Source organism: Phyllobates terribilis, unplaced genomic scaffold (assembly GCF_046119375.1).
Source record: "Phyllobates terribilis strain yellow unplaced genomic scaffold, ASM4611937v1 Scaffold_437__1_contigs__length_1545540, whole genome shotgun sequence".
In the NCBI taxonomy this organism is placed as follows: domain Eukaryota; kingdom Metazoa; phylum Chordata; class Amphibia; order Anura; family Dendrobatidae; genus Phyllobates; species Phyllobates terribilis.
Window position 1 is genome coordinate 1,165,253 of NW_027363197.1, and position 18,239 is coordinate 1,183,491.

General features: G+C 45.0%; 14 non-coding genes across 14 annotated transcripts; all 14 read right to left on the reverse strand.

Moving 5' to 3' along the window:
• Positions 1-1,053: 1,053 nt before the first annotated feature.
• LOC141228972 (U2 spliceosomal RNA) lies at positions 1,054-1,244 on the reverse strand. Its single transcript, XR_012295765.1, has one exon. It is a non-coding gene; the product is annotated as a U2 spliceosomal RNA (small nuclear RNA).
• Positions 1,245-2,359: 1,115 nt separating this feature from the next.
• On the reverse strand, positions 2,360-2,550 carry LOC141228973 (U2 spliceosomal RNA). The gene has a single exon (XR_012295766.1). It is a non-coding gene; the product is annotated as a U2 spliceosomal RNA (small nuclear RNA).
• Positions 2,551-3,665: 1,115 nt separating this feature from the next.
• LOC141228974 (U2 spliceosomal RNA) lies at positions 3,666-3,856 on the reverse strand. The gene has a single exon (XR_012295767.1). It is a non-coding gene; the product is annotated as a U2 spliceosomal RNA (small nuclear RNA).
• Positions 3,857-4,971: 1,115 nt separating this feature from the next.
• Positions 4,972-5,162, reverse strand: LOC141228975 (U2 spliceosomal RNA). Its single transcript, XR_012295768.1, has one exon. It is a non-coding gene; the product is annotated as a U2 spliceosomal RNA (small nuclear RNA).
• Positions 5,163-6,277: 1,115 nt separating this feature from the next.
• Positions 6,278-6,468, reverse strand: LOC141228246 (U2 spliceosomal RNA). The gene has a single exon (XR_012295164.1). It is a non-coding gene; the product is annotated as a U2 spliceosomal RNA (small nuclear RNA).
• Positions 6,469-7,583: 1,115 nt separating this feature from the next.
• LOC141228274 (U2 spliceosomal RNA) lies at positions 7,584-7,774 on the reverse strand. The gene has a single exon (XR_012295190.1). It is a non-coding gene; the product is annotated as a U2 spliceosomal RNA (small nuclear RNA).
• A 1,115-nt stretch (positions 7,775-8,889) lies between these two features.
• On the reverse strand, positions 8,890-9,080 carry LOC141228976 (U2 spliceosomal RNA). The gene has a single exon (XR_012295769.1). It is a non-coding gene; the product is annotated as a U2 spliceosomal RNA (small nuclear RNA).
• Positions 9,081-10,195: 1,115 nt separating this feature from the next.
• Positions 10,196-10,386, reverse strand: LOC141228977 (U2 spliceosomal RNA). The gene has a single exon (XR_012295770.1). It is a non-coding gene; the product is annotated as a U2 spliceosomal RNA (small nuclear RNA).
• Positions 10,387-11,501: 1,115 nt separating this feature from the next.
• On the reverse strand, positions 11,502-11,692 carry LOC141228978 (U2 spliceosomal RNA). The gene has a single exon (XR_012295771.1). It is a non-coding gene; the product is annotated as a U2 spliceosomal RNA (small nuclear RNA).
• Positions 11,693-12,807: 1,115 nt separating this feature from the next.
• LOC141228979 (U2 spliceosomal RNA) lies at positions 12,808-12,998 on the reverse strand. Its single transcript, XR_012295772.1, has one exon. It is a non-coding gene; the product is annotated as a U2 spliceosomal RNA (small nuclear RNA).
• A 1,116-nt stretch (positions 12,999-14,114) lies between these two features.
• Positions 14,115-14,305, reverse strand: LOC141228980 (U2 spliceosomal RNA). The gene has a single exon (XR_012295773.1). It is a non-coding gene; the product is annotated as a U2 spliceosomal RNA (small nuclear RNA).
• Positions 14,306-15,420: 1,115 nt separating this feature from the next.
• Positions 15,421-15,610, reverse strand: LOC141228240 (U2 spliceosomal RNA). Its single transcript, XR_012295158.1, has one exon. It is a non-coding gene; the product is annotated as a U2 spliceosomal RNA (small nuclear RNA).
• A 1,116-nt stretch (positions 15,611-16,726) lies between these two features.
• Positions 16,727-16,917, reverse strand: LOC141228981 (U2 spliceosomal RNA). The gene has a single exon (XR_012295774.1). It is a non-coding gene; the product is annotated as a U2 spliceosomal RNA (small nuclear RNA).
• Positions 16,918-18,029: 1,112 nt separating this feature from the next.
• Positions 18,030-18,220, reverse strand: LOC141228983 (U2 spliceosomal RNA). Its single transcript, XR_012295776.1, has one exon. It is a non-coding gene; the product is annotated as a U2 spliceosomal RNA (small nuclear RNA).
• Between the last annotated feature and the right edge of the window lie 19 nt (positions 18,221-18,239).

Consider the following 18,239-nt stretch of genomic DNA (forward strand, 5'->3'; position numbering starts at 1 on the left):
TGAGCTCCTGGACTCCCGTTAAGAAGACATGTTGTCAACCTCTAGATCCCTTACATGCCTGCACTTTTCGGCTTGCTGCTGCTGCAATCCACGCGTTTTAGATCTGCATAACTCCACCTCTTTAAACACAGCACCTTCACCCCCTGCTGTTCCCACCCGCCTCAACACCCTTGGAAGGGAGGAGAACCAATTAAGGCGGGGGGTGGGGTGGAACGAGCAGCTGTCTACCCTTAGCAGGAGGGCTCCTGATTACATACCTCTCCTGCTGCTGCTGCTGCTGGCTGTCCAGCAGCAGACTGAAGGTGGCTGCTGCTGTGCACAGGTATATAAAGGCTCAGAGCCTATTATGACACGCGCAGCCAGCGTTCCATTGCCACATTCCATCTACTGCAGGCAGGATACCTGGCTGGCTGAATGTCGCTGAGAAGCTCACAGAGACCGCCATAAGCAACAGTTTAACAGAATGCCACAGACTAATCAACCAAACTTTTTGGGTTGGGTTCTCTTTTATAGTCTGCAGGCATTAAATGAAAGAAGTCAGTGTTCCAGCAGAAGGAGACAACGTTTCAGAAAAGGCATTGTAGCAAACCAAAAAAGAAATTTTAAGCGCAGCAGAGTAACCAGCGCACATACCTGTTAGCTCAGGTGAGTTTAAAAGGCTGCTGTTGATAACAAGGGCATTTGCTAAATAGATGGTGTGTGTGCAACAATATACTGAAAGGTCAATTATATTGTGCAGCTTATCTCACCACCTGTAGTTATTTAGGTGAAAGCTCCAAAATGCTTGCCTAATATGTCTGTTTATCCAAAAGGAAGTAAAAAGGGAGAGCTAGAAAGATAGCATTGCATCACATTACATGGCAATGCAATGCACAGTTGCTGAAGTTGAACCAAAATGAGCTTGTAATCTGGCTTCTGCAACTTTGAACATGAAAAATCCAATGAGGAGAAGAAAAGCAAAGCCAAAGAGTCCATCCCCAAATCCGACAAACAAGCAAAATGAACAAAAAACATTGAATTCAATTCTTTCTGATTTTAGAAACTGCATTAAAGAAGGGGTGCACCGGTCCTGGAGATACTGCAATACCAGGTCAATGCGTGGAGTGGACAGAGCAAGCTCTTTTTCCATCTCCCTGTTCTAAAAATCCATTTAATATATGGTCCCCAGATAGGGGACGTATCAGATATTAAACTGATAAGAACAGATACTACACTTGATCTTAGCCAAAAGGCCGAGAAGCGATAACCAGAATTGGTTTCAAACTACGGAGCCACCCAAGGATCCTGAAAAGTCCATTTGTGGAGATGAGCTCCTGGACTCCCGTTAAGAAGACATGTTGTCAACCTCTAGATCCCTTACATGCCTGCACTTTTCGGCTTGCTGCTGCTGCAATCCACGCGTTTTAGATCTGCATAACTCCACCTCTTTAAACACAGCACCTTCACCCCCTGCTGTTCCCACCCGCCTCAACACCCTTGGAAGGGAGGAGAACCAATTAAGGCGGGGGGTGGGGTGGAACGAGCAGCTGTCTACCCTTAGCAGGAGGGCTCCTGATTACATACCTCTCCTGCTGCTGCTGCTGCTGGCTGTCCAGCAGCAGACTGAAGGTGGCTGCTGCTGTGCACAGGTATATAAAGGCTCAGAGCCTATTATGACACGCGCAGCCAGCGTTCCATTGCCACATTCCATCTACTGCAGGCAGGATACCTGGCTGGCTGAATGTCGCTGAGAAGCTCACAGAGACCACCATAAGCAACAGTTTAACAGAATGCCACAGACTAATCAACCAAACTTTTTGGGTTGGGTTCTCTTTTATAGTCTGCAGGCATTAAATGAAAGAAGTCAGTGTTCCAGCAGAAGGAGACAACGTTTCAGAAAAGGCATTGTAGCAAACCAAAAAAGAAATTTTAAGCGCAGCAGAGTAACCAGCGCACATACCTGTTAGCTCAGGTGAGTTTAAAAGGCTGCTGTTGATAACAAGGGCATTTGCTAAATAGATGGTGTGTGTGCAACAATATACTGAAAGGTCAATTATATTGTGCAGCTTATCTCACCACCTGTAGTTATTTAGGTGAAAGCTCCAAAATGCTTGCCTAATATGTCTGTTTATCCAAAAGGAAGTAAAAAGGGAGAGCTAGAAAGATAGCATTGCATCACATTACATGGCAATGCAATGCACAGTTGCTGAAGTTGAACCAAAATGAGCTTGTAAACTGGCTTCTGCAACTTTGAACATGAAAAATCCAATGAGGAGAAGAAAAGCAAAGCCAAAGAGTCCATCCCCAAATCCGACAAACAAGCAAAATGAACAAAAAACATTGAATTCAATTCTTTCTGATTTTAGAAACTGCATTAAAGAAGGGGTGCACCGGTCCTGGAGATACTGCAATACCAGGTCAATGCGTGGAGTGGACAGAGCAAGCTCTTTTTCCATCTCCCTGTTCTAAAAATCCATTTAATATATGGTCCCCAGATAGGGGACGTATCAGATATTAAACTGATAAGAACAGATACTACACTTGATCTTAGCCAAAAGGCCGAGAAGCGATAACCAGAATTGGTTTCAAACTACGGAGCCACCCAAGGATCCTGAAAAGTCCATTTGTGGAGATGAGCTCCTGGACTCCCGTTAAGAAGACATGTTGTCAACCTCTAGATCCCTTACATGCCTGCACTTTTCGGCTTGCTGCTGCTGCAATCCACGCGTTTTAGATCTGCATAACTCCACCTCTTTAAACACAGCACCTTCACCCCCTGCTGTTCCCACCCGCCTCAACACCCTTGGAAGGGAGGAGAACCAATTAAGGCGGGGGGTGGGGTGGAACGAGCAGCTGTCTACCCTTAGCAGGAGGGCTCCTGATTACATACCTCTCCTGCTGCTGCTGCTGCTGGCTGTCCAGCAGCAGACTGAAGGTGGCTGCTGCTGTGCACAGGTATATAAAGGCTCAGAGCCTATTATGACACGCGCAGCCAGCGTTCCATTGCCACATTCCATCTACTGCAGGCAGGATACCTGGCTGGCTGAATGTCGCTGAGAAGCTCACAGAGACCGCCATAAGCAACAGTTTAACAGAATGCCACAGACTAATCAACCAAACTTTTTGGGTTGGGTTCTCTTTTATAGTCTGCAGGCATTAAATGAAAGAAGTCAGTGTTCCAGCAGAAGGAGACAACGTTTCAGAAAAGGCATTGTAGCAAACCAAAAAAGAAATTTTAAGCGCAGCAGAGTAACCAGCGCACATACCTGTTAGCTCAGGTGAGTTTAAAAGGCTGCTGTTGATAACAAGGGCATTTGCTAAATAGATGGTGTGTGTGCAACAATATACTGAAAGGTCAATTATATTGTGCAGCTTATCTCACCACCTGTAGTTATTTAGGTGAAAGCTCCAAAATGCTTGCCTAATATGTCTGTTTATCCAAAAGGAAGTAAAAAGGGAGAGCTAGAAAGATAGCATTGCATCACATTACATGGCAATGCAATGCACAGTTGCTGAAGTTGAACCAAAATGAGCTTGTAATCTGGCTTCTGCAACTTTGAACATGAAAAATCCAATGAGGAGAAGAAAAGCAAAGCCAAAGAGTCCATCCCCAAATCCGACAAACAAGCAAAATGAACAAAAAACATTGAATTCAATTCTTTCTGATTTTAGAAACTGCATTAAAGAAGGGGTGCACCGGTCCTGGAGATACTGCAATACCAGGTCAATGCGTGGAGTGGACAGAGCAAGCTCTTTTTCCATCTCCCTGTTCTAAAAATCCATTTAATATATGGTCCCCAGATAGGGGACGTATCAGATATTAAACTGATAAGAACAGATACTACACTTGATCTTAGCCAAAAGGCCGAGAAGCGATAACCAGAATTGGTTTCAAACTACGGAGCCACCCAAGGATCCTGAAAAGTCCATTTGTGGAGATGAGCTCCTGGACTCCCGTTAAGAAGACATGTTGTCAACCTCTAGATCCCTTACATGCCTGCACTTTTCGGCTTGCTGCTGCTGCAATCCACGCGTTTTAGATCTGCATAACTCCACCTCTTTAAACACAGCACCTTCACCCCCTGCTGTTCCCACCCGCCTCAACACCCTTGGAAGGGAGGAGAACCAATTAAGGCGGGGGGTGGGGTGGAACGAGCAGCTGTCTACCCTTAGCAGGAGGGCTCCTGATTACATACCTCTCCTGCTGCTGCTGCTGCTGGCTGTCCAGCAGCAGACTGAAGGTGGCTGCTGCTGTGCACAGGTATATAAAGGCTCAGAGCCTATTATGACACGCGCAGCCAGCGTTCCATTGCCACATTCCATCTACTGCAGGCAGGATACCTGGCTGGCTGAATGTCGCTGAGAAGCTCACAGAGACCACCATAAGCAACAGTTTAACAGAATGCCACAGACTAATCAACCAAACTTTTTGGGTTGGGTTCTCTTTTATAGTCTGCAGGCATTAAATGAAAGAAGTCAGTGTTCCAGCAGAAGGAGACAACGTTTCAGAAAAGGCATTGTAGCAAACCAAAAAAGAAATTTTAAGCGCAGCAGAGTAACCAGCGCACATACCTGTTAGCTCAGGTGAGTTTAAAAGGCTGCTGTTGATAACAAGGGCATTTGCTAAATAGATGGTGTGTGTGCAACAATATACTGAAAGGTCAATTATATTGTGCAGCTTATCTCACCACCTGTAGTTATTTAGGTGAAAGCTCCAAAATGCTTGCCTAATATGTCTGTTTATCCAAAAGGAAGTAAAAAGGGAGAGCTAGAAAGATAGCATTGCATCACATTACATGGCAATGCAATGCACAGTTGCTGAAGTTGAACCAAAATGAGCTTGTAAACTGGCTTCTGCAACTTTGAACATGAAAAATCCAATGAGGAGAAGAAAAGCAAAGCCAAAGAGTCCATCCCCAAATCCGACAAACAAGCAAAATGAACAAAAAACATTGAATTCAATTCTTTCTGATTTTAGAAACTGCATTAAAGAAGGGGTGCACCGGTCCTGGAGATACTGCAATACCAGGTCAATGCGTGGAGTGGACAGAGCAAGCTCTTTTTCCATCTCCCTGTTCTAAAAATCCATTTAATATATGGTCCCCAGATAGGGGACGTATCAGATATTAAACTGATAAGAACAGATACTACACTTGATCTTAGCCAAAAGGCCGAGAAGCGATAACCAGAATTGGTTTCAAACTACGGAGCCACCCAAGGATCCTGAAAAGTCCATTTGTGGAGATGAGCTCCTGGACTCCCGTTAAGAAGACATGTTGTCAACCTCTAGATCCCTTACATGCCTGCACTTTTCGGCTTGCTGCTGCTGCAATCCACGCGTTTTAGATCTGCATAACTCCACCTCTTTAAACACAGCACCTTCACCCCCTGCTGTTCCCACCCGCCTCAACACCCTTGGAAGGGAGGAGAACCAATTAAGGCGGGGGGTGGGGTGGAACGAGCAGCTGTCTACCCTTAGCAGGAGGGCTCCTGATTACATACCTCTCCTGCTGCTGCTGCTGCTGGCTGTCCAGCAGCAGACTGAAGGTGGCTGCTGCTGTGCACAGGTATATAAAGGCTCAGAGCCTATTATGACACGCGCAGCCAGCGTTCCATTGCCACATTCCATCTACTGCAGGCAGGATACCTGGCTGGCTGAATGTCGCTGAGAAGCTCACAGAGACCGCCATAAGCAACAGTTTAACAGAATGCCACAGACTAATCAACCAAACTTTTTGGGTTGGGTTCTCTTTTATAGTCTGCAGGCATTAAATGAAAGAAGTCAGTGTTCCAGCAGAAGGAGACAACGTTTCAGAAAAGGCATTGTAGCAAACCAAAAAAGAAATTTTAAGCGCAGCAGAGTAACCAGCGCACATACCTGTTAGCTCAGGTGAGTTTAAAAGGCTGCTGTTGATAACAAGGGCATTTGCTAAATAGATGGTGTGTGTGCAACAATATACTGAAAGGTCAATTATATTGTGCAGCTTATCTCACCACCTGTAGTTATTTAGGTGAAAGCTCCAAAATGCTTGCCTAATATGTCTGTTTATCCAAAAGGAAGTAAAAAGGGAGAGCTAGAAAGATAGCATTGCATCACATTACATGGCAATGCAATGCACAGTTGCTGAAGTTGAACCAAAATGAGCTTGTAATCTGGCTTCTGCAACTTTGAACATGAAAAATCCAATGAGGAGAAGAAAAGCAAAGCCAAAGAGTCCATCCCCAAATCCGACAAACAAGCAAAATGAACAAAAAACATTGAATTCAATTCTTTCTGATTTTAGAAACTGCATTAAAGAAGGGGTGCACCGGTCCTGGAGATACTGCAATACCAGGTCAATGTGTGGAGTGGACAGAGCAAGCTCTTTTTCCATCTCCCTGTTCTAAAAATCCATTTAATATATGGTCCCCAGATAGGGGACGTATCAGATATTAAACTGATAAGAACAGATACTACACTTGATCTTAGCCAAAAGGCCGAGAAGCGATAACCAGAATTGGTTTCAAACTACGGAGCCACCCAAGGATCCTGAAAAGTCCATTTGTGGAGATGAGCTCCTGGACTCCCGTTAAGAAGACATGTTGTCAACCTCTAGATCCCTTACATGCCTGCACTTTTCGGCTTGCTGCTGCTGCAATCCACGCGTTTTAGATCTGCATAACTCCACCTCTTTAAACACAGCACCTTCACCCCCTGCTGTTCCCACCCGCCTCAACACTGTTGGAAGGGAGGAGAACCAATTAAGGCGGGGGGTGGGGTGGAACGAGCAGCTGTCTACCCTTAGCAGGAGGGCTCCTGATTACATACCTCTCCTGCTGCTGCTGCTGCTGGCTGTCCAGCAGCAGACTGAAGGTGGCTGCTGCTGTGCACAGGTATATAAAGGCTCAGAGCCTATTATGACACGCGCAGCCAGCGTTCCATTGCCACATTCCATCTACTGCAGGCAGGATACCTGGCTGGCTGAATGTCGCTGAGAAGCTCACAGAGACCGCCATAAGCAACAGTTTAACAGAATGCCACAGACTAATCAACCAAACTTTTTGGGTTGGGTTCTCTTTTATAGTCTGCAGGCATTAAATGAAAGAAGTCAGTGTTCCAGCAGAAGGAGACAACGTTTCAGAAAAGGCATTGTAGCAAACCAAAAAAGAAATTTTAAGCGCAGCAGAGTAACCAGCGCACATACCTGTTAGCTCAGGTGAGTTTAAAAGGCTGCTGTTGATAACAAGGGCATTTGCTAAATAGATGGTGTGTGTGCAACAATATACTGAAAGGTCAATTATATTGTGCAGCTTATCTCACCACCTGTAGTTATTTAGGTGAAAGCTCCAAAATGCTTGCCTAATATGTCTGTTTATCCAAAAGGAAGTAAAAAGGGAGAGCTAGAAAGATAGCATTGCATCACATTACATGGCAATGCAATGCACAGTTGCTGAAGTTGAACCAAAATGAGCTTGTAATCTGGCTTCTGCAACTTTGAACATGAAAAATCCAATGAGGAGAAGAAAAGCAAAGCCAAAGAGTCCATCCCCAAATCCGACAAACAAGCAAAATGAACAAAAAACATTGAATTCAATTCTTTCTGATTTTAGAAACTGCATTAAAGAAGGGGTGCACCGGTCCTGGAGATACTGCAATACCAGGTCAATGCGTGGAGTGGACAGAGCAAGCTCTTTTTCCATCTCCCTGTTCTAAAAATCCATTTAATATATGGTCCCTAGATAGGGGACGTATCAGATATTAAACTGATAAGAACAGATACTACACTTGATCTTAGCCAAAAGGCCGAGAAGCGATAACCAGAATTGGTTTCAAACTACGGAGCCACCCAAGGATCCTGAAAAGTCCATTTGTGGAGATGAGCTCCTGGACTCCCGTTAAGAAGACATGTTGTCAACCTCTAGATCCCTTACATGCCTGCACTTTTCGGCTTGCTGCTGCTGCAATCCACGCGTTTTAGATCTGCATAACTCCACCTCTTTAAACACAGCACCTTCACCCCCTGCTGTTTCCACCCGCCTCAACACCGTTGGAAGGGAGGAGAACCAATTAAGGCGGGGGGTGGGGTGGAACGAGCAGCTGTCTACCCTTAGCAGGAGGGCTCCTGATTACATACCTCTCCTGCTGCTGCTGCTGCTGGCTGTCCAGCAGCAGACTGAAGGTGGCTGCTGCTGTGCACAGGTATATAAAGGCTCAGAGCCTATTATGACACGCGCAGCCAGCGTTCCATTGCCACATTCCATCTACTGCAGGCAGGATACCTGGCTGGCTGAATGTCGCTGAGAAGCTCACAGAGACCGCCATAAGCAACAGTTTAACAGAATGCCACAGACTAATCAACCAAACTTTTTGGGTTGGGTTCTCTTTTATAGTCTGCAGGCATTAAATGAAAGAAGTCAGTGTTCCAGCAGAAGGAGACAACGTTTCAGAAAAGGCATTGTAGCAAACCAAAAAAGAAATTTTAAGCGCAGCAGAGTAACCAGCGCACATACCTGTTAGCTCAGGTGAGTTTAAAAGGCTGCTGTTGATAACAAGGGCATTTGCTAAATAGATGGTGTGTGTGCAACAATATACTGAAAGGTCAATTATATTGTGCAGCTTATCTCACCACCTGTAGTTATTTAGGTGAAAGCTCCAAAATGCTTGCCTAATGTGTCTGTTTATCCAAAAGGAAGTAAAAAGGGAGAGCTAGAAAGATAGCATTGCATCACATTACATGGCAATGCAATGCACAGTTGCTGAAGTTGAACCAAAATGAGCTTGTAATCTGGCTTCTGCAACTTTGAACATGAAAAATCCAATGAGGAGAAGAAAAGCAAAGCCAAAGAGTCCATCCCCAAATCCGACAAACAAGCAAAATGAACAAAAAACATTGAATTCAATTCTTTCTGATTTTAGAAACTGCATTAAAGAAGGGGTGCACCGGTCCTGGAGATACTGCAATACCAGGTCAATGCGTGGAGTGGACAGAGCAAGCTCTTTTTCCATCTCCCTGTTCTAAAAATCCATTTAATATATGGTCCCCAGATAGGGGACGTATCAGATATTAAACTGATAAGAACAGATACTACACTTGATCTTAGCCAAAAGGCCGAGAAGCGATAACCAGAATTGGTTTCAAACTACGGAGCCACCCAAGGATCCTGAAAAGTCCATTTGTGGAGATGAGCTCCTGGACTCCCGTTAAGAAGACATGTTGTCAACCTCTAGATCCCTTACATGCCTGCACTTTTCGGCTTGCTGCTGCTGCAATCCACGCGTTTTAGATCTGCATAACTCCACCTCTTTAAACACAGCACCTTCACCCCCTGCTGTTCCCACCCGCCTCAACACCGTTGGAAGGGAGGAGAACCAATTAAGGCGGGGGGTGGGGTGGAACGAGCAGCTGTCTACCCTTAGCAGGAGGGCTCCTGATTACATACCTCTCCTGCTGCTGCTGCTGCTGGCTGTCCAGCAGCAGACTGAAGGTGGCTGCTGCTGTGCACAGGTATATAAAGGCTCAGAGCCTATTATGACACGCGCAGCCAGCGTTCCATTGCCACATTCCATCTACTGCAGGCAGGATACCTGGCTGGCTGAATGTCGCTGAGAAGCTCACAGAGACCGCCATAAGCAACAGTTTAACAGAATGCCACAGACTAATCAACCAAACTTTTTGGGTTGGGTTCTCTTTTATAGTCTGCAGGCATTAAATGAAAGAAGTCAGTGTTCCAGCAGAAGGAGACAACGTTTCAGAAAAGGCATTGTAGCAAACCAAAAAAGAAATTTTAAGCGCAGCAGAGTAACCAGCGCACATACCTGTTAGCTCAGGTGAGTTTAAAAGGCTGCTGTTGATAACAAGGGCATTTGCTAAATAGATGGTGTGTGTGCAACAATATACTGAAAGGTCAATTATATTGTGCAGCTTATCTCACCACCTGTAGTTATTTAGGTGAAAGCTCCAAAATGCTTGCCTAATATGTCTGTTTATCCAAAAGGAAGTAAAAAGGGAGAGCTAGAAAGATAGCATTGCATCACATTACATGGCAATGCAATGCACAGTTGCTGAAGTTGAACCAAAATGAGCTTGTAATCTGGCTTCTGCAACTTTGAACATGAAAAATCCAATGAGGAGAAGAAAAGCAAAGCCAAAGAGTCCATCCCCAAATCCGACAAACAAGCAAAATGAACAAAAAACATTGAATTCAATTCTTTCTGATTTTAGAAACTGCATTAAAGAAGGGGTGCACCGGTCCTGGAGATACTGCAATACCAGGTCAATGCGTGGAGTGGACAGAGCAAGCTCTTTTTCCATCTCCCTGTTCTAAAAATCCATTTAATATATGGTCCCCAGATAGGGGACGTATCAGATATTAAACTGATAAGAACAGATACTACACTTGATCTTAGCCAAAAGGCCGAGAAGCGATAACCAGAATTGGTTTCAAACTACGGAGCCACCCAAGGATCCTGAAAAGTCCATTTGTGGAGATGAGCTCCTGGACTCCCGTTAAGAAGACATGTTGTCAACCTCTAGATCCCTTACATGCCTGCACTTTTCGGCTTGCTGCTGCTGCAATCCACGCGTTTTAGATCTGCATAACTCCACCTCTTTAAACACAGCACCTTCACCCCCTGCTGTTCCCACCCGCCTCAACACCGTTGGAAGGGAGGAGAACCAATTAAGGCGGGGGGTGGGGTGGAACGAGCAGCTGTCTACCCTTAGCAGGAGGGCTCCTGATTACATACCTCTCCTGCTGCTGCTGCTGCTGGCTGTCCAGCAGCAGACTGAAGGTGGCTGCTGCTGTGCACAGGTATATAAAGGCTCAGAGCCTATTATGACACGCGCAGCCAGCGTTCCATTGCCACATTCCATCTACTGCAGGCAGGATACCTGGCTGGCTGAATGTCGCTGAGAAGCTCACAGAGACCGCCATAAGCAACAGTTTAACAGAATGCCACAGACTAATCAACCAAACTTTTTGGGTTGGGTTCTCTTTTATAGTCTGCAGGCATTAAATGAAAGAAGTCAGTGTTCCAGCAGAAGGAGACAACGTTTCAGAAAAGGCATTGTAGCAAACCAAAAAAGAAATTTTAAGCGCAGCAGAGTAACCAGCGCACATACCTGTTAGCTCAGGTGAGTTTAAAAGGCTGCTGTTGATAACAAGGGCATTTGCTAAATAGATGGTGTGTGTGCAACAATATACTGAAAGGTCAATTATATTGTGCAGCTTATCTCACCACCTGTAGTTATTTAGGTGAAAGCTCCAAAATGCTTGCCTAATATGTCTGTTTATCCAAAAGGAAGTAAAAAGGGAGAGCTAGAAAGATAGCATTGCATCACATTACATGGCAATGCAATGCACAGTTGCTGAAGTTGAACCAAAATGAGCTTGTAATCTGGCTTCTGCAACTTTGAACATGAAAAATCCAATGAGGAGAAGAAAAGCAAAGCCAAAGAGTCCATCCCCAAATCCGACAAACAAGCAAAATGAACAAAAAACATTGAATTCAATTCTTTCTGATTTTAGAAACTGCATTAAAGAAGGGGTGCACCGGTCCTGGAGATACTGCAATACCAGGTCAATGCGTGGAGTGGACAGAGCAAGCTCTTTTTCCATCTCCCTGTTCTAAAAATCCATTTAATATATGGTCCCCAGATAGGGGACGTATCAGATATTAAACTGATAAGAACAGATACTACACTTGATCTTAGCCAAAAGGCCGAGAAGCGATAACCAGAATTGGTTTCAAACTACGGAGCCACCCAAGGATCCTGAAAAGTCCATTTGTGGAGATGAGCTCCTGGACTCCCGTTAAGAAGACATGTTGTCAACCTCTAGATCCCTTACATGCCTGCACTTTTCGGCTTGCTGCTGCTGCAATCCACGCGTTTTAGATCTGCATAACTCCACCTCTTTAAACACAGCACCTTCACCCCCTGCTGTTCCCACCCGCCTCAACACCGTTGGAAGGGAGGAGAACCAATTAAGGCGGGGGGTGGGGTGGAACGAGCAGCTGTCTACCCTTAGCAGGAGGGCTCCTGATTACATACCTCTCCTGCTGCTGCTGCTGCTGGCTGTCCAGCAGCAGACTGAAGGTGGCTGCTGCTGTGCACAGGTATATAAAGGCTCAGAGCCTATTATGACACGCGCAGCCAGCGTTCCATTGCCACATTCCATCTACTGCAGGCAGGATACCTGGCTGGCTGAATGTCGCTGAGAAGCTCACAGAGACCGCCATAAGCAACAGTTTAACAGAATGCCACAGACTAATCAACCAAACTTTTTGGGTTGGGTTCTCTTTTATAGTCTGCAGGCATTAAATGAAAGAAGTCAGTGTTCCAGCAGAAGGAGACAACGTTTCAGAAAAGGCATTGTAGCAAACCAAAAAAGAAATTTTAAGCGCAGCAGAGTAACCAGCGCACATACCTGTTAGCTCAGGTGAGTTTAAAAGGCTGCTGTTGATAACAAGGGCATTTGCTAAATAGATGGTGTGTGTGCAACAATATACTGAAAGGTCAATTATATTGTGCAGCTTATCTCACCACCTGTAGTTATTTAGGTGAAAGCTCCAAAATGCTTGCCTAATATGTCTGTTTATCCAAAAGGAAGTAAAAAGGGAGAGCTAGAAAGATAGCATTGCATCACATTACATGGCAATGCAATGCACAGTTGCTGAAGTTGAACCAAAATGAGCTTGTAATCTGGCTTCTGCAACTTTGAACATGAAAAATCCAATGAGGAGAAGAAAAGCAAAGCCAAAGAGTCCATCCCCAAATCCGACAAACAAGCAAAATGAACAAAAAACATTGAATTCAATTCTTTCTGATTTTAGAAACTGCATTAAAGAAGGGGTGCACCGGTCCTGGAGATACTGCAATACCAGGTCAATGCGTGGAGTGGACAGAGCAAGCTCTTTTTCCATCTCCCTGTTCTAAAAATCCATTTAATATATGGTCCCCAGATAGGGGACGTATCAGATATTAAACTGATAAGAACAGATACTACACTTGATCTTAGCCAAAAGGCCGAGAAGCGATAACCAGAATTGGTTTCAAACTACGGAGCCACCCAAGGATCCTGAAAAGTCCATTTGTGGAGATGAGCTCCTGGACTCCCGTTAAGAAGACATGTTGTCAACCTCTAGATCCCTTACATGCCTGCACTTTTCTGCTTTGCTGCTGCTGCAATCCAAGCGTTTTAGATCTGCATAACTCCACCTCTTTAAACACAGCACCTTCACCCCCTGCTGTTCCCACCCGCCTCAACACCGTTGGAAGGGAGGAGAACCAATTAAGGCGGGGGGTGGGGTGGAACGAGCAGCTGTCTACCCTTAGCAGGAGGGCTCCTGATTACATACCTCTCCTGCTGCTGCTGCTGCTGGCTGTCCAGCAACAGACTGAAGGTGGCTGCTGCTGTGCACAGGTATATAAAGGCTCAGAGCCTATTATGACACGCGCAGCCAGCGTTCCATTGCCACATTCCATCTACTGCAGGCAGGATACCTGGCTGGCTGAATGTCGCTGAGAAGCTCACAGAGACCGCCATAAGCAACAGTTTAACAGAATGCCACAGACTAATCAACCAAACTTTTTGGGTTGGGTTCTCTTTTATAGTCTGCAGGCATTAAATGAAAGAAGTCAGTGTTCCAGCAGAAGGAGACAACGTTTCAGAAAAGGCATTGTAGCAAACCAAAAAAGAAATTTTAAGCGCAGCAGAGTAACCAGCGCACATACCTGTTAGCTCAGGTGAGTTTAAAAGGCTGCTGTTGATAACAAGGGCATTTGCTAAATAGATGGTGTGTGTGCAACAATATACTGAAAGGTCAATTATATTGTGCAGCTTATCTCACCACCTGTAGTTATTTAGGTGAAAGCTCCAAAATGCTTGCCTAATATGTCTGTTTATCCAAAAGGAAGTAAAAAGGGAGAGCTAGAAAGATAGCATTGCATCACATTACATGGCAATGCAATGCACAGTTGCGGAGGTTGAACCAAAATGAGCTTGTAATCTGGCTTCTGCAACTTTGAACATGAAAAATCCAATGAGGAGAAGAAAAGCAAAGCCAAAGAGTCCATCCCCAAATCCGACAAACAAGCAAAATGAACAAAAAACATTGAATTCAATTCTTTCTGATTTTAGAAACTGCATTAAAGAAGGGGTGCACCGGTCCTGGAGATACTGCAATACCAGGTCAATGCGTGGAGTGGACAGAGCAAGCTCTTTTTCCATCTCCCTGTTCTAAAAATCCATTTAATATATGGTCCCCAGATAGGGGACGTATCAGATATTAAACTGATAAGAACAGATACTACACTTGATCTTAGCCAAAAGGCCGAGAAGCGATAACCAGAATTGGTTTCAAACTACGGAGCCACCCAAGGATCCTGAAAAGTCCATTTGTGGAGATGAGCTCCTGGACTCCCGTTAAGAAGACATGTTGTCAACCTCTAGATCCCTTACATGCCTGCACTTTTCGGCTTGCTGCTGCTGCAATCCACGCGTTTTAGATCTGCATAACTCCACCTCTTTAAACACAGCACCTTCACCCCCTGCTGTTCCCACCCGCCTCAACACCGTTGGAAGGGAGGAGAACCAATTAAGGCGGGGGGTGGGGTGGAACGAGCAGCTGTCTACCCTTAGCAGGAGGGCTCCTGATTACATACCTCTCCTGCTGCTGCTGCTGCTGGCTGTCCAGCAGCAGACTGAAGGTGGCTGCTGCTGTGCACAGGTATATAAAGGCTCAGAGCCTATTATGACACGCGCAGCCAGCGTTCCATTGCCACATTCCATCTACTGCAGGCAGGATACCTGGCTGGCTGAATGTCGCTGAGAAGCTCACAGAGACCGCCATAAGCAACAGTTTAACAGAATGCCACAGACTAATCAACCAAACTTTTTGGGTTGGGTTCTCTTTTATAGTCTGCAGGCATTAAATGAAAGAAGTCAGTGTTCCAGCAGAAGGAGACAACGTTTCAGAAAAGGCATTGTAGCAAACCAAAAAAGAAATTTTAAGCGCAGCAGAGTAACCAGCGCACATACCTGTTAGCTCAGGTGAGTTTAAAAGGCTGCTGTTGATAACAAGGGCATTTGCTAAATAGATGGTGTGTGTGCAACAATATACTGAAAGGTCAATTATATTGTGCAGCTTATCTCACCACCTGTAGTTATTTAGGTGAAAGCTCCAAAATGCTTGCCTAATATGTCTGTTTATCCAAAAGGAAGTAAAAAGGGAGAGCTAGAAAGATAGCATTGCATCACATTACATGGCAATGCAATGCACAGTTGCTGAAGTTGAACCAAAATGAGCTTGTAATCTGGCTTCTGCAACTTTGAACATGAAAAATCCAATGAGGAGAAGAAAAGCAAAGCCAAAGAGTCCATCCCCAAATCCGACAAACAAGCAAAATGAACAAAAAACATTGAATTCAATTCTTTCTGATTTTAGAAACTGCATTAAAGAAGGGGTGCACCGGTCCTGGAGATACTGCAATACCAGGTCAATGCGTGGAGTGGACAGAGCAAGCTCTTTTTCATCTCCCTGTTCTAAAAATCCATTTAATATATGGTCCCCAGATAGGGGACGTATCAGATATTAAACTGATAAGAACAGATACTACACTTGATCTTAGCCAAAAGGCCGAGAAGCGATAACCAGAATTGGTTTCAAACTACGGAGCCACCCAAGGATCCTGAAAAGTCCATTTGTGGAGATGAGCTCCTGGACTCCCGTTAAGAAGACATGTTGTCAACCTCTAGATCCCTTACATGCCTGCACTTTTCTGCTTTGCTGCTGCTGCAATCCAAGCGTTTTAGATCTGCATAACTCCACCTCTTTAAACACAGCACCTTCACCCCCTGCTGTTCCCACCCGCCTCAACACCGTTGGAAGGGAGGAGAACCAATTAAGGCGGGGGGTGGGGTGGAACGAGCAGCTGTCTACCCTTAGCAGGAGGGCTCCTGATTACATACCTCTCCTGCTGCTGCTGCTGCTGGCTGTCCAGCAACAGACTGAAGGTGGCTGCTGCTGTGCACAGGTATATAAAGGCTCAGAGCCTATTATGACACGCGCAGCCAGCGTTCCATTGCCACATTCCATCTACTGCAGGCAGGATACCTGGCTGGCTGAATGTCGCTGAGAAGCTCACAGAGACCGCCATAAGCAACAGTTTAACAGAATGCCACAGACTAATCAACCAAACTTTTTGGGTTGGGTTCTCTTTTATAGTCTGCAGGCATTAAATGAAAGAAGTCAGTGTTCCAGCAGAAGGAGACAACGTTTCAGAAAAGGCATTGTAGCAAACCAAAAAAGAAATTTTAAGCGCAGCAGAGTAACCAGCGCACATACCTGTTAGCTCAGGTGAGTTTAAAAGGCTGCTGTTGATAACAAGGGCATTTGCTAAATAGATGGTGTGTGTGCAACAATATACTGAAAGGTCAATTATATTGTGCAGCTTATCTCACCACCTGTAGTTATTTAGGTGAAAGCTCCAAAATGCTTGCCTAATATGTCTGTTTATCCAAAAGGAAGTAAAAAGGGAGAGCTAGAAAGATAGCATTGCATCACATTACATGGCAATGCAATGCACAGTTGCGGAGGTTGAACCAAAATGAGCTTGTAATCTGGCTTCTGCAACTTTGAACATGAAAAATCCAATGAGGAGAAGAAAAGCAAAGCCAAAGAGTCCATCCCCAAATCCGACAAACAAGCAAAATGAACAAAAAACATTGAATTCAATTCTTTCTGATTTTAGAAACTGCATTAAAGAAGGGGTGCACCGGTCCTGGAGATACTGCAATACCAGGTCAATGCGTGGAGTGGACAGAGCAAGCTCTTTTTCCATCTCCCTGTTCTAAAAATCCATTTAATATATGGTCCCCAGATAGGGGACGTATCAGATATTAAACTGATAAGAACAGATACTACACTTGATCTTAGCCAAAAGGCCGAGAAGCGATAACCAGAATTGGTTTCAAACTACGGAGCCACCCAAGGATCCTGAAAAGTCCATTTGTGGAGATGAGCTCCTGGACTCCCGTTAAGAAGACATGTTGTCAACCTCTAGATCCCTTACATGCCTGCACTTTTCGGCTTGCTGCTGCTGCAATCCACGCGTTTTAGATCTGCATAACTCCACCTCTTTAAACACAGCACCTTCACCCCCTGCTGTTCCCACCCGCCTCAACACCGTTGGAAGGGAGGAGAACCAATTAAGGCGGGGGGTGGGGTGGAACGAGCAGCTGTCTACCCTTAGCAGGAGGGCTCCTGATTACATACCTCTCCTGCTGCTGCTGCTGGCTGTCCAGCAGCAGACTGAAGGTGGCTGCTGCTGTGCACAGGTATATAAAGGCTCAGAGCCTATTATGACACGCGCAGCCAGCGTTCCATTGCCACATTCCATCTACTGCAGGCAGGATACCTGGCTGGCTGAATGTCGCTGAGAAGCTCACAGAGACCGCCATAAGCAACAGTTTAACAGAATGCCACAGACTAATCAACCAAACTTTTTGGGTTGGGTTCTCTTTTATAGTCTGCAGGCATTAAATGAAAGAAGTCAGTGTTCCAGCAGAAGGAGACAACGTTTCAGAAAAGGCATTGTAGCAAACCAAAAAAGAAATTTTAAGCGCAGCAGAGTAACCAGCGCACATACCTGTTAGCTCAGGTGAGTTTAAAAGGCTGCTGTTGATAACAAGGGCATTTGCTAAATAGATGGTGTGTGTGCAACAATATACTGAAAGGTCAATTATATTGTGCAGCTTATCTCACCACCTGTAGTTATTTAGGTGAAAGCTCCAAAATGCTTGCCTAATATGTCTGTTTATCCAAAAGGAAGTAAAAAGGGAGAGCTAGAAAGATAGCATTGCATCACATTACATGGCAATGCAATGCACAGTTGCTGAAGTTGAACCAAAATGAGCTTGTAATCTGGCTTCTGCAACTTTGAACATGAAAAATCCAATGAGGAGAAGAAAAGCAAAGCCAAAGAGTCCATCCCAAAATCCGACAAACAAGCAAAATGAACAAAAAACATTGAATTCAATTCTTTCTGATTTTAGAAACTGCATTAAAGAAGGGGTGCACCGGTCCTGGAGATACTGCAATACCAGGTCAATGCGTGGAGTGGACAGAGCAAGCTCTTTTTCCATCTCCCTGTTCTAAAAATCCATTTAATATATGGTCCCCAGATAGGGGACGTATCAGATATTAAACTGATAAGAACAGATACTACACTTGATCTTAGCCAAAAGGCCGAGAAGCGATAACCAGAATTGGTTTCAAA